The sequence below is a fragment of the Lissotriton vulgaris genome, chromosome 1_1 (assembly GCF_964263255.1).
Source record: "Lissotriton vulgaris chromosome 1_1, aLisVul1.2, whole genome shotgun sequence".
Taxonomy (NCBI): domain Eukaryota; kingdom Metazoa; phylum Chordata; class Amphibia; order Caudata; family Salamandridae; genus Lissotriton; species Lissotriton vulgaris.
Window position 1 is genome coordinate 152,320,485 of NC_141685.1, and position 12,262 is coordinate 152,332,746.

Consider the following 12,262-nt stretch of genomic DNA (forward strand, 5'->3'; position numbering starts at 1 on the left):
GGTTTTCGCCAACATCATGGGACGGAGACGGCCCTGATCAAGGCCACAGAGGATATCCGAATCATTTGTGATGCGGGTGGCACTGCGGTCTTGATATTGTTGGACCTTTCAGCAGCATTCGACACGGTCGATCATGCTATTTTGATCGACCGTGTCGAAGATCTGGGGATTAAGCATAAGGCTAAGACCCTACTGGCATCCTTCCTTGCCGGAAGGACTCAGGTGGTCACCATAGGGCCTTTTCAATCTACCACCCTGTCCCTGCCATGCGGAGTCCCCCAAGGCTCATCCCTGAGTCCGACACTTTTTAATATATACGTGTCGGACCTTGCCAACACCATCAGAGCTCATGGGATGAGCCTTACTTCCTATGCTGACGATACCCAGTTGGTCTTGGCCATCAGAAATGACGGACAAAAAGTGGCTGATAACTTCAATCTGGGCATGCAGGCTATAGGAAGTTGGATGGCCGCCAACTGCCTCAAATTGAACTCGGATAAGTCCGAGGTGGTCATCTTTGGACACTTATCCCCTGATTGGTCTTCCCGCTGGTGGCCACAGTCCATGGGTTCACCGCCCACCCCAGTCAGCAATGTGAGGAACCTGGGTGTCATGGTTGATGACAGGCTTACTTTTCTTCCTCATGCAAATCAGATTGCCTCCTCCGCATTTTATAAACTACGAATCATCAAAAAAATCCTCCCTTTTCTCCCTACTTCAGCTGGCAAAACCTTGATCACGTCCTTGGTCTTATCCACCTTGGACTATTGTAATGCTCTATTCTTGAATGCCCAAGAGAGAGTCCTCAACAAGCTGCAGACTATTCAAAATGCCGCTGCCCGACTGTTGGGTAACATCCCCAAATTCCAATCAGTCTCGAGCACTATCAGAGAGTTGCATTGGCTCTCCATTAGGAACAGAGCTAAGTTTAAGGCTCTGTGCATTGTCTATAAGGCACTGCACAACCAGGGACCGGCCTTTCTGACTCAACAACTCATCCCCTACCGGCCCGCTAGGTCCCTGCGGTCCTCTGATCTCTTCCAGCTGGAAGTACCCCGTACCAAACTGGTCTCATGGGGTGACAGAAGATTTCTTGTTTCCGCACCCAAGCTCTGGAACTCCTTGCCGCTAATCATAAAGAACAGTCCCTCTTTGTGGTCCTTTCGAAAACAACTCAAAACTTGGTTATTTGACCAATAAGTAGATCCTCCTTTAGGGCTGAATTTAGCAGATATCAGCGCCGAGATGCCCAAGGGCCTTTGTAGCGCTTTACAAATGTTTAAATAAATAAATTATATTCAGACTTTCACCAATCTCACATCTTATGACACAAACATCCTGTGTCCTACTATGCTCATCCGGCATACTTAATAAAAGATCTCCGACAAAGTGCCCTCTTGTGGTGCCTGCCAGGCATTGTAGCGCTGGCCTGGTGAGGAGTATAGCCCAATGATGAAGCATGTTACCTTCAGGTGAGTGAACGCAACTTGTCTTAAGAGCACATGCTTCCTAGGGTGTCTGCTTTCAGTTATAGATAATGACTCTGGGACTGAACCTCCGGAACAGTATACAGTGATTTGACTGTTTTATTTAACACATGTACATAGCAGATATTGGCGCTTGCTTGTTTCACAAAGATGATCCGATAGCTGCCTCGGAGCGCACTTCTTACAGACGAGTATGGTGTTATCATGTTGCTGCTACAAGGTCCTTACCTGTGCGAGTTATCGGGATAGATGCAGGGGGCAGACCCAAACCAGCCACATGTGGAGATCAATGACAAATACTGAAGAATTAACAGAGCTTCCAAGCTGGTGACCATTACTTAATTGACCTTGAAAATAAAAGACACGTTTTTAGTATTCTGGTGACTCATGACCATAAAAAACAAAGGTTATAAATTCAATATAGTGTCAAATACTTAAAAAATGGAACTGGATGCGCTGAATCGGATGTCTCAGGACATGTGTGACACCTTCCACCACTATTGCTTATGGGACTTTTTTTTTTTAACCTTTATTAGTAGTACAAGCAATTACAAGTATGGGCCTACAACCGACCCAGCCGGCCGCTAAGCAAGCAAGAGTACAGCAGGCAATATGGAAGTTATAGCAGTTCGGAATCCAGGGTCACAAAAATACAAGGGCAGATCTTGTAATCCGGTGCACAAACTTGAATCAGGATTTAAGAGGTTCATTTTCATATAAGGAACTAAAAGGGTCGTCTCACAGTCGCACACAGCCCCACAATACTGCACACGAAGCAGGATATCTACATACAGTACAGATACGAAGGAAATATCAGGGGCAGGATACTCAGAACAGGAGAAATGCAAGCACAATCCCGGCACGTAGCAAGCGCTTATGGGACTTTTAGTTTTGTTTTTCTCATTAAAAGGATGGTCTCTAAGGTCCCAGTGTTCTAATCGATGTTGGTCAAAATCAGAGGCCTGACGGAGGATGAAGCATGACACTGCTCTGCTTAGCAGTGAGATGACTGACAGTTCCCCAGCCCTTCCATTCTTTGATCTACTGAAACTCGTCGGCCATTCATATTTTTTTGCAACGACAAAAACTATTATTGCAGCTTGTGTCACTGAAGAGACTTAAAACCCCTGGGAGAAAACGGAGGTGTCGATTTTTGGGGTAATCAGGATATCTGGTCAAATGACTGGTGGCCACCCTCACTTGGGGATTGCCCGCCCCCCCGCCCCAGTTCGCTAGGTACCTAGGGGTGCTTATAGACACCACGCTTTCTTTTGAACATCAGGTCAGCAGGACTGTTTCCACCTGCTGCGGCATCATCAGGGTTCTAAGAAAGATTGCCCACTATCTTTCTCCTGATGCTCGGAAACAAGCCACTGTGGCAATAGTTTCATCAAGTCTGGACTATTGCAACGCCCTCTATGTGGGTATAAATAAGAGCTTTATTCATCGTTTGTAAATGGTCCAGAATGCGGCGGCAAAGATGGTCCTTAATCTCCCCAGGCTTGCCTCGGCCTCGCTAGCCAGAAGAAACTTACACTGGCCTCCCATTCAGTCCAGGATCTCTTTTAAGATTATTTGTCTCGCCCATGGGGCTTTTCAGCATATGTCCCTTGTTTCCCAATGCATTTTGGTATGTCTACCTTCTTCAGGGGAATACTGGAATAAACCAACAAAAAACTACATGTATCTTTTGCTATATATTCAATGGGAATTCAGTAAACCACAACCGCGATTGCTTGTAGTTAATTGCCATGCACATTAAAAATTGAATCAAATGGTAGAAAAAGGTGCTTAATGACATGCTTCCACAACCAATGGTTCAAACGCTACGTGAATACCCGCGTGCTACCTTAACCCTGTGTGTGTATATATGAGATGTCACCACGTTCCTAACTGACCTGTATCTTCCGTGCTGAGACCTGCCTGAAATGAAAATAACAAAATGATGGCTCAACAAACTTCATAAGCCATATACTGAGGTAATGTGGCATCTTCCAAAAGGACCTTAACCCCTCCTGTGCTCATGACGAGCTCAGCTCGGCATGAGCCACGGCGCTCCGGTCGCACCCGTTTAATGGAACGCTCAGCATGGCAGGGGAATCAGCCCAGCGTGCGAGCGTTCCAACGGGCATAACGAGCTCCGCTCGCCATGAGCAACGGAGGGGTTAAGGTCCTTTTGGAAGATGCGAAAAGAGGTGGCAGTGCGGTGGTACGGAGGAAGCGAGTTCCAAATTCTGGTCACACAGGCGTCGTGCACGCAGGAAATCAAACTCAGAAACATATGGCGCCCCCTCCCTATATAATGCAACGCCCCCGGTCTGGGCATGTTTGCTGTTTTGACCCCGCTCCCACTTTTCTAGACCCCGCCCCCCCCAGACCCCGCCCACCCCACCCCACATAAACAGTCTCCGCCCCCACAGGCCACACTCCCACAGCCCCCGCCCCTGGTAGAGGAGGAGCATTCACACCACAGGCCCCGCCCCCACGCGCCTAGGATTAACAACTGCGCATGCGCTCAAGGGTAGTACACCAATGCAGTTTAGAGACGTACTGTATGCAGCCAGGCTTAGAGTAGTCGGTCACACGCGCCGTATAAGTGCGCATGCGCGGACAACAGACACTGCCTCCCGCAGCGGAGCGCGGGTTAAAGCGGGTCTAAGAGTAACAAATGCGCATGTGCAGAGTATAGTACCAATGGAGTTTGGAAACTGAGATTAGAGTGTCTCACCTCTCCTTGTTCACCGCTCAGTGGGGGCTGCAGGGCCTGGGGGAGAGCTGGGGCACGCTGGGGGCCGGCTGCCTGTGAGGAGTGTGTCCCGGTGTGTTACTGCCCCCGAGTGACGCGCGCGCTCACGCCGCTGCAGAGGCCGCTCAGTCTCACTGCGCCTGCGCAGAGGAGAGACAACCCCCCCCCCCCCCGCAGAGGCCGCTCAGTCTCACTGCGCCTGCGCAGAGGAGAGACACCCCCCCCCCCCCGGAGCAGAACTGGGAGGCTTTGCACTAAAATACAGCTCACCCTGCTGTGGCACGAGGCTCTTCGTGCTCCGCGGCGGGAGGCAGCTGTTGTATCTCATTTATCATGTCCTGGCCCTGAGCTTTCGCCCTTTCCTGCGCTCCGTGCTGCCGGAGCCTGTGCTGTGAATCTTTCTAGCATCGATTTCTGGAGTGGGATTGTGGTGACAGCGGAGTCTATCCCCAGCGCATGCGCAGTTGATTCAAAGGCCTCTTTAACCCGTGCTGGGAAGCAGTGTCTGTTCTCGGTGCATGCGCAGTTGTCCATCTACGGTCCTCCTAAACCCGCGCTCATCGTTCAGTCCTGGGGTTACACAAAGGCCTCGGAAAGCTCAGCCCGACCCCAGCAGGGAGCCCAGGCCCCACATGAAACCCCAGGTGAGGCGAAGAGATACAAAGATTGTCTGCTGCTGGGGGGGTCTCGAGCCTGCTCTCCGGGGTTCATTTGTTGTTGTTGCATCGATGGATGATTATTTTGTATCCACAATGCTCGTTGGCCCTCATTGCTGGGGTTGGGCCACTCTTTTGAAGGCCTCAGCAAACGGTGACATTTTGTCTGTGTGATGAGAAGATCGACTTGAATTCCATTTTTGGCTTTCACCAGAGTAAAGGGGGGCAGCCCCGTCAATTGAAAGAACACACTCCCAGTCAGCACCGACTGCGCCTCATTGGACCTGGGCCTGCACAGCATCATCTGATGAGGCTAAAACTCCCCCAAAAATGTCTCAACCTCACTAGGGCCTCAGTGACCAGGCAGCGGTCAGCCAATGCCCACCAGGTAAACAAGCATTGGCCTCGCCAGTAGGTCTCGCCTCTAGGACCTTATAAGTGTTTAGTTATCCAGCACAATATCCTTGGTGCAACAACATCAACTGCTGCATGTCTAAACACTTATAAGGTCCCAAAGGCAAGACCTATTGGCTATGCTAATGCTTGTTTTCATTGGTTCCCGTTTGTGCCTTTTAGAGATGCATGCTTCTGTTTCGTTCTATTGTCTAACTACTCCCGCCTTTTGTTGATCTAGATCACGCATACTCACAAACATTTTCCCGGGGGCCGCAAAGTTTGGTCTATGGTGTGACCGAGGGCCGCACTGATGCCAGCGGGGTGTAAAGTCGGGGTAGGGAAACAAAGCATGTATATCTAGTGGCTGCCATTAAGAATGAAGGTGTTCCTAAAGTTAAAGGCCTAGTTACCTCCTTTTCCTAACTGCAATTAACCTTTAAATAAGTGTTTGCTGTATATGTACTTTTTTTCATGTTAGTACTTATGGTGCCCGCTGCTGGCGTGCCTAAGGCTAGCCCGTCTGCGTCCGGACACGGTCAAGGGCAAGGAACCATGCCGAATTCGTCCCAGAAAACGGTAAGCTCATCACATATGATACAGCATTATTACTCTCATTGAGATACTTGGGTAGAGCCCATTGTGAGATAACTCTAGCGCCAACAAGCTTCATAGGGAAGAAGATGTCATGCCCTCTCTGCCAGACTAAGTTTAACTCATAAAAGATTGAAGGGCCACTACAACTAGATAGGCCCACAAGGAATGAGATATGAGACTTATTAACAGTAGATCCTTGCCAGCACACACCACAGAAATCATCATGCTAATAGAGAATGAAGAACTTGACATTCTCTTCGTTAATGAAACGTGGTTGAAAGACTGGTCCGACCCTGACATAATCCAAGGACTAACCCCAGATTTCCTTATCCAAAGACAAGGTAGGATGGGAAAAACGGGAGGCGGGGTAGCAATCATTTACAAAAACGACTATGAATGCATGATATCGTCCGTTGCCACCACCAACAGTGAAACTGTACAATTCAGCCTAAAACATCGGCTAGTAACTCGTTTTCAGGCACACTGCTCTATAGACCCCCAGGACCCCCCACTCCATTCCTAGTGGAATTTCCCAGCTTAATAGCAGACATGGTGGCCAGCAAGAGCTCCATTACATTATTGGGGGACTTTAACTTCCATCTGGATGAACCTGATAATACCACGGCAGTTAGATTAATTCATGACATGGAGGCCATGCAACTGAAACAGCTGATAAACACAAGCACCCATGTAAAGGGTACCATACTGGATGCCATTTTTAGGTCTCGCATATGCAGTGCGCATGTGCTGCATAGGAGGACCTTTAGCCGTTGCTCTGCTCTTTTTGGAAGCACATACTCATGCTTGTGGCGGCATCCGCTTTGCGGGAGCAAGCAAGGGCGCGCCACAATCATAAGTATGTGCTTCCAAAAAGAGCTGACTGCGCACACACGCACACTGACATTATAACGTGCCGCAAGTGCACGCATGCACTACTTGCATCTTCAAATAGCACTTGCTTTAACAAATCTCATCAAAGATCGCTTCTACCACTGATGCACACACATCTACAGGGAGAATATTTGAATGTGCTTTACTTAAACAAAACCTGTTCATTCGACGATGGCTCCGTGGATGCGCAAGCATCAGCCAGAGCTCGCTTTGAGTACACTTTTGAATAGTTAACAAAATGCCACTTAAGGACAGCCACCGCAGATACGCATGCATACATGAATATCTAGGACAACAACAAGCACCTGTAAAGAAAATTGTTTTTGCAAGCTTGTTTTATACTCAGACTTTTGAAGATGACTGTCGGGAGTTCAGGTATTGTTGCAAGATTTGCTCCTGCTTCTGAATAAACAACCAGAGAGGTCTCGTCCGTGGCAGAGATGCATTTTCAGAGTCTCAGAGTCCTTCAATTGAATCTCTTTATTAGTTTAAAATGAGCAATAAACAGTTAGTGTAGACTCGTACTCTGGTTCGCCTGCAACACGAGTCAGAATAGAATAATATCATATCTCCTCAGAATTACAAATATTTATTTATTTATTTTATTTTATTTATTTATCAGATTTATAGTGCACATGGCTGCCCCAGCGGCGGGGCGTCCCAGCGCAGACCACAGACTCCCGGACAAGAACCAGATACGAAAAGCTTTAAGCCGGAAAGAGCCAGGTCTTTATGGCCTTACGGAATGCAAGATGATTCCGGATCACTCTGATGAACACAGGGAGTGAGTTCCAGAGTTGCGCGGCCAGGCTGCGAAAGGAACGACCACCCGCTCTGGCTTTCCAGACACGCAGGGTGCACACCAGAGCTAAGGCGGCAGATCTTAAAGGATGTCGTGGCGCATAGAACTCTAGTAGCCTCGTCAGTCCCGCCGGTGCCTTAGGTGACAAGATCGTATGCGCCAAACAAAGCACCTTGAATTGAATGCGCTTTTCTACCGGTAACCAGTGAAGTTTCTGAAGTACAAGGGAAACCGAGCAAGTGTGCCCAAGGGCCATCAGCATGTGAGCAGCTGCATTCTGTGCCCTTTGAAGACGCTTGACGCTAGCCTTGTTCGCGCCCAAGTATAGGCAGTTCCCGTAATACAGTCTAGACAAAATTGTTGACTGAAGGAGCACCAGCGATTAAAGCCTTCATGGAAGGATTAAAAAGGGTTATACCGCCAAGTATTCCCCCTGCTCCAGAGTGGAACTTAAACATAGTCCTTACAAGGCTAATGGGCCCGCCTTTTGAACCAATGCACAAATGTCAGTTACAATCCCTATCATGGAAAGTTGCTTTCCCCATAACGATAACCTCACTAAGGAGAGTTGATGAACTTAAGGCATCAAATATACAAGAGCCTTTCTTTCAACTTCACAAAGATAGAGTGGTACTACAACTAATCCTACATTTCTCCTTGAAGGAGTTTCTGCTTAGTGGTAATTCTTGTGCGAAATCAAATTAAAATAATATAACATTAGCATTTTCATTATGTATTGAACCATCCTATTTCTTGTATAGAATTTATGTGCTGCAATGATAATAGAAGCAGATAAAAGTAATTAGCAAAATAAGCACATTGAACAAAATCAATAGTTTCACCATCTTTCTAAAATAATGTACATATGCAAGCATATACAAGCATTTACAATGCAATGGTCTCGGCATTATTAAAGGTAGAGCTATTGGCATTGCTTATGACTTTTTTAATCATAAATAAATAGCATTGTCATTTACAATGCCAATAGCTTAATCGCTTGCATATGCATGACCTATTTCATTTATACACACAGAGCCACCCCCACAAAAAGCTATCTACACAGGAGGAAAAAGTGAGATGGGCAGAAAGAAAGAGAAGAATAGAAAGGGAAAGGAAGAGTGAAAGAAGGAAGGAAACTTCGAAACAAAGAAGGAAGAAATGGTGAAGGGTGGAAGGATGGATGGACTTTAGAATGAACGAATTGGAGTAATGGATGGAGCAATGAGTAGCAGAGTGAATTGAGGATTGGTAATGGGCTAGTGACTGGATCAATGGCTAAAAAGATAAATGGATGCATGCATATAGAGACGAGTGGATGGACAATGAAGGAAGCATGCAAATGTGGATGTATAAAGGGTGAAAGCAGGAACCGATGTGTGGATGGATAAGTGAAAGGAAGGACGACGAAAGGGTATAGGAAACTGTTCTAGGGAGTATGGGCAGTGTCCCTTGGTGCTATTTAAGATATGGTTCAAGGCTGGAGCTATTTTACTGTTATTACTACTCAGTTGTTTCAAAGTCTATGAAATGCTGCATTTCATTCCGCAATTGGGATAGATAATCACATATGTCAAATGCTCGAAATCCACATCCTCGCCCCCCCCCCTCCCCTCTCCTCTCTCTAAAAGCCTCACTGCGTGTTTGCTCATTCATTTTACCTTACTGACTCGGGCCTCCAAATCCGTGATCCCAGTGGGGAAAGAGAAGCCGAGTTTCTGTCTGAAAGGACACCATGCAGGGTCTTAAAATAAGTCATGATGTTAGTCAAGGATGCATACAGAATACATAATACACACACACACACACACAAAATCCGCCCATCTCTCTCCCCCCACCCCCATCTCTTGCATGTCACCTATCTGCAAAGAAGGACACATACTGTGGGTGCAAAAGCTTCCTTTACTCTGGCCCGGGCGCTGGCCACTCTGGCATCGTCTCATTAGGACAAAGGCTAGAGCGTGGCATTACACAGTACAAGTTTTGTAAATTATCACGCAGAAGCCGCTCAGTTAACCCGCATCTAAATTTCTCAATGAAAACTAATTTTAATCCAGATGATTTGCACTGAACCATATGTCAGCACTTCAAACCTGCTAATGTGGATGGGCTGATGAGACAGCAGGCTGTGATGTCACAGAGCTGTGTGGCAATCACAAAGACAGCACATTCTGAAACAGGGAAGATAAAATGCCTATAAAGTACAGAACAGAAATAGCAACTTGCTCGGCACATTAGCGATTTACAGGCATTACCAGCCAGCTAGGAGATACACGCGCTGCAAGTGGTTTGGAAACCAGCACGAGGCACACTAAGTGCTAGCCACATGCGTACACCTGGCAGGTTCACACAGCATCTGCTAGGACATACCTGGGTGGTAGAGTGAGTGCCAGGCATCAACAGGTGCCTGGAGTTTGCTGCACACACCTGGAGGTAGCGACTCCAGTCTCTTACACAGATATTACTAGCAGCCTGCGCATACTTGTGAGGTGCAGGAACATTAACCACATGTACCTCACGGATACACAGTACACATGTGCTGCTGGCCTCCATGCACCTAAAAGGACATGCCATCTCTACATATTTAAAAGACAACACAGTGTCACATTGCACGAGCTTGTCACGAGCTACGAGCGCTCGTGACCGCTCACATAACATATGTACATACCCAACACCATCTGTCTCTGACTTGTGAGACATAAACTGTACTAAACCAAACACATGCAAACAAATGGGTGAAAAAAGCAGAGTCAGCCGCCTGCACATCGGAGTGCTACAGACAGTACCTGCTTTCAGCAGGCACCTGGAGGTAAGGTTTCTACAGGTAGTGAAGACAATACTAAACACAAGCCCATATCTTGCAATCTAGGATGGAGGCAGAATCCTCACAACTGAAAGAGCCAAGTACATGATGTCACGCGTCCAAAACCTCGGAAATGCAGGCATTGCCTAAAGCGATATCGGCAATACAATGCACCACATATACCGGGGAGTGGGAGGAACAGATGCACAGTATTGTAAAGTGCAAGATTATGCCAAGGAATCCAGGAAACAACAGGTAGTTGAAAGCATACTTTATTTTGTTCCTTCGAGATTCAGATACATTCCCATGAATACTCGAAACCGTAAATTTCCCGCTAAGTATCCAACACGGTCCCTTCAAACCCATACAATCACACGCGACCTCCAACCAATCAGTATACACACTCACGACACATTCAAACATATACACGCCTTCACAACATGCATCCACACACACGCGCAACCATTTAAACACAAACACACATTCATCCGCTCACTCACGCGCCTAAACACACAAGCTCTCGTTGTTGTTAAAGTTCCATGCGCGCTCAAACGCTCGTGTAACTTGAACAACATACACAACACACAGGCCTTCTGCAAAGCACACACCAGAGATGCACAGTCCCAGGCACCCGCACACTCACTTTGGAACGAACAGTATGAGGCATCCGCACACAATTAGGGGGCACACAGTAACCACCTGCACCCGCCTGGAAGGTACACAAAAAGTCACCTGCGCATACACTGCTTCGTAACTCGCTACAGAAGCAAAAATGCCCAAGAGCCACCTCCGCTTAAATTTACACTGGTTTCGTTAGTTCTAATCTGGCACTTTACGGTCGCTTCAAAGTGCTCTCCCCCCTGTGAGCCCCCGTACCTTCAGCCTCTCGCCTGTCCCCTCACTAGACACCCTGATGCTAATTCAATGATTATATGATTGCAATGAGTTATGAGCCTGACGTGGCTCGCGCTGCCAGCGGCCTGCGCTCCTGAGGATTTCCTTATGCTAGAACTCGCCGCCGGCAAGACGGGTTGGGGGGGGGGTGTTCGCGTATCGGTGGGATCCAGGGCTCATACGGTATCCGAGGTCTTCTAGGGTCAATGGGTACGGGTGGGTAGAGGGTGGAGGGAGACTGGATGGAGGCGAGCTGAGAGTGAGAGTGCAGGGAGGTGGGAGGTTACAGGGCAGAGGAGCGCGCAGGACGAGAAGCGCCGAGAGGGAGCCTGCCGGAGCATGGAGCTACGGACTGGGAGGACGGGTGAGAGCGAAAGGGAGTAGGGAAGTGGGAGTCTGCAGGGGCTGAGAGGGAGGCTGCAAGGTGACTGAAGAGGCGACCTCACAGGGGACGAGTTGGTGCAGGCTAGACGGCGAGAAAATGGCGGACTCGAGCTTCCGATATTTTTCGGATTTGGGGGCGTGGTTTTGCTGTCCTGAGTGACGGACTACGTCACGAGCTAAAGAACAGCAAAAATGACGCCCCCAAATCCGAAAAAGACGGAGCCTATTCAGAGGGACGGCTCTCTCCTCCAATGGCTGGCCTCTGTTTAGGAAGCCAGCCAATGGAGGGAGAGCCAAAAAGAGGGCGGGATAAAGCAGCCCTCTTACTGACATTAATTCTCGGACATCCGGTCTGCCGACCGGATATTACCGAGACCTAAAAAACTGTATGTAGGGTTTTCCTACTTTGCTTTCCCGTGTGTGTGTGTGTCTGTTGGTCTCTGCTGTCTCCCATTCCCTGTAGGGAAAGTATGTAGCACCCCGTTGTAGAAGAGTCGGTCAAGAGGGAGCACACTGCATTGAATAATTTCTTGGTATGCACTTTTTATTAGTATTACAGGAAATCACAATGATTGATTGTCTCTTTTGTATTCTTCTTTCCCACAGGTTCTT

The 12,262-nt window shown here is 47.9% G+C and overlaps 2 protein-coding genes across 3 annotated transcripts in view; both read right to left on the minus strand.

Moving 5' to 3' along the window:
- Window positions 1–12,262, minus strand: part of LOC147737899 (uncharacterized) — a 610,977-nt gene that overhangs the window by 94,439 nt on the left and 504,276 nt on the right. The gene's annotated exons all lie outside the window — the stretch shown is intronic.
- Window positions 1–12,262, minus strand: part of LOC147737900 (uncharacterized) — a 69,332-nt gene that overhangs the window by 32,479 nt on the left and 24,591 nt on the right. For both annotated transcript variants that reach the window (XM_086948451.1, XM_086948492.1), the window contains exon 2: window positions 1,716–1,834. The gene's annotated coding sequence lies outside the window, so the exon portion shown is untranslated. The remainder of the gene's footprint in view (window positions 1–1,715; window positions 1,835–12,262) is intronic.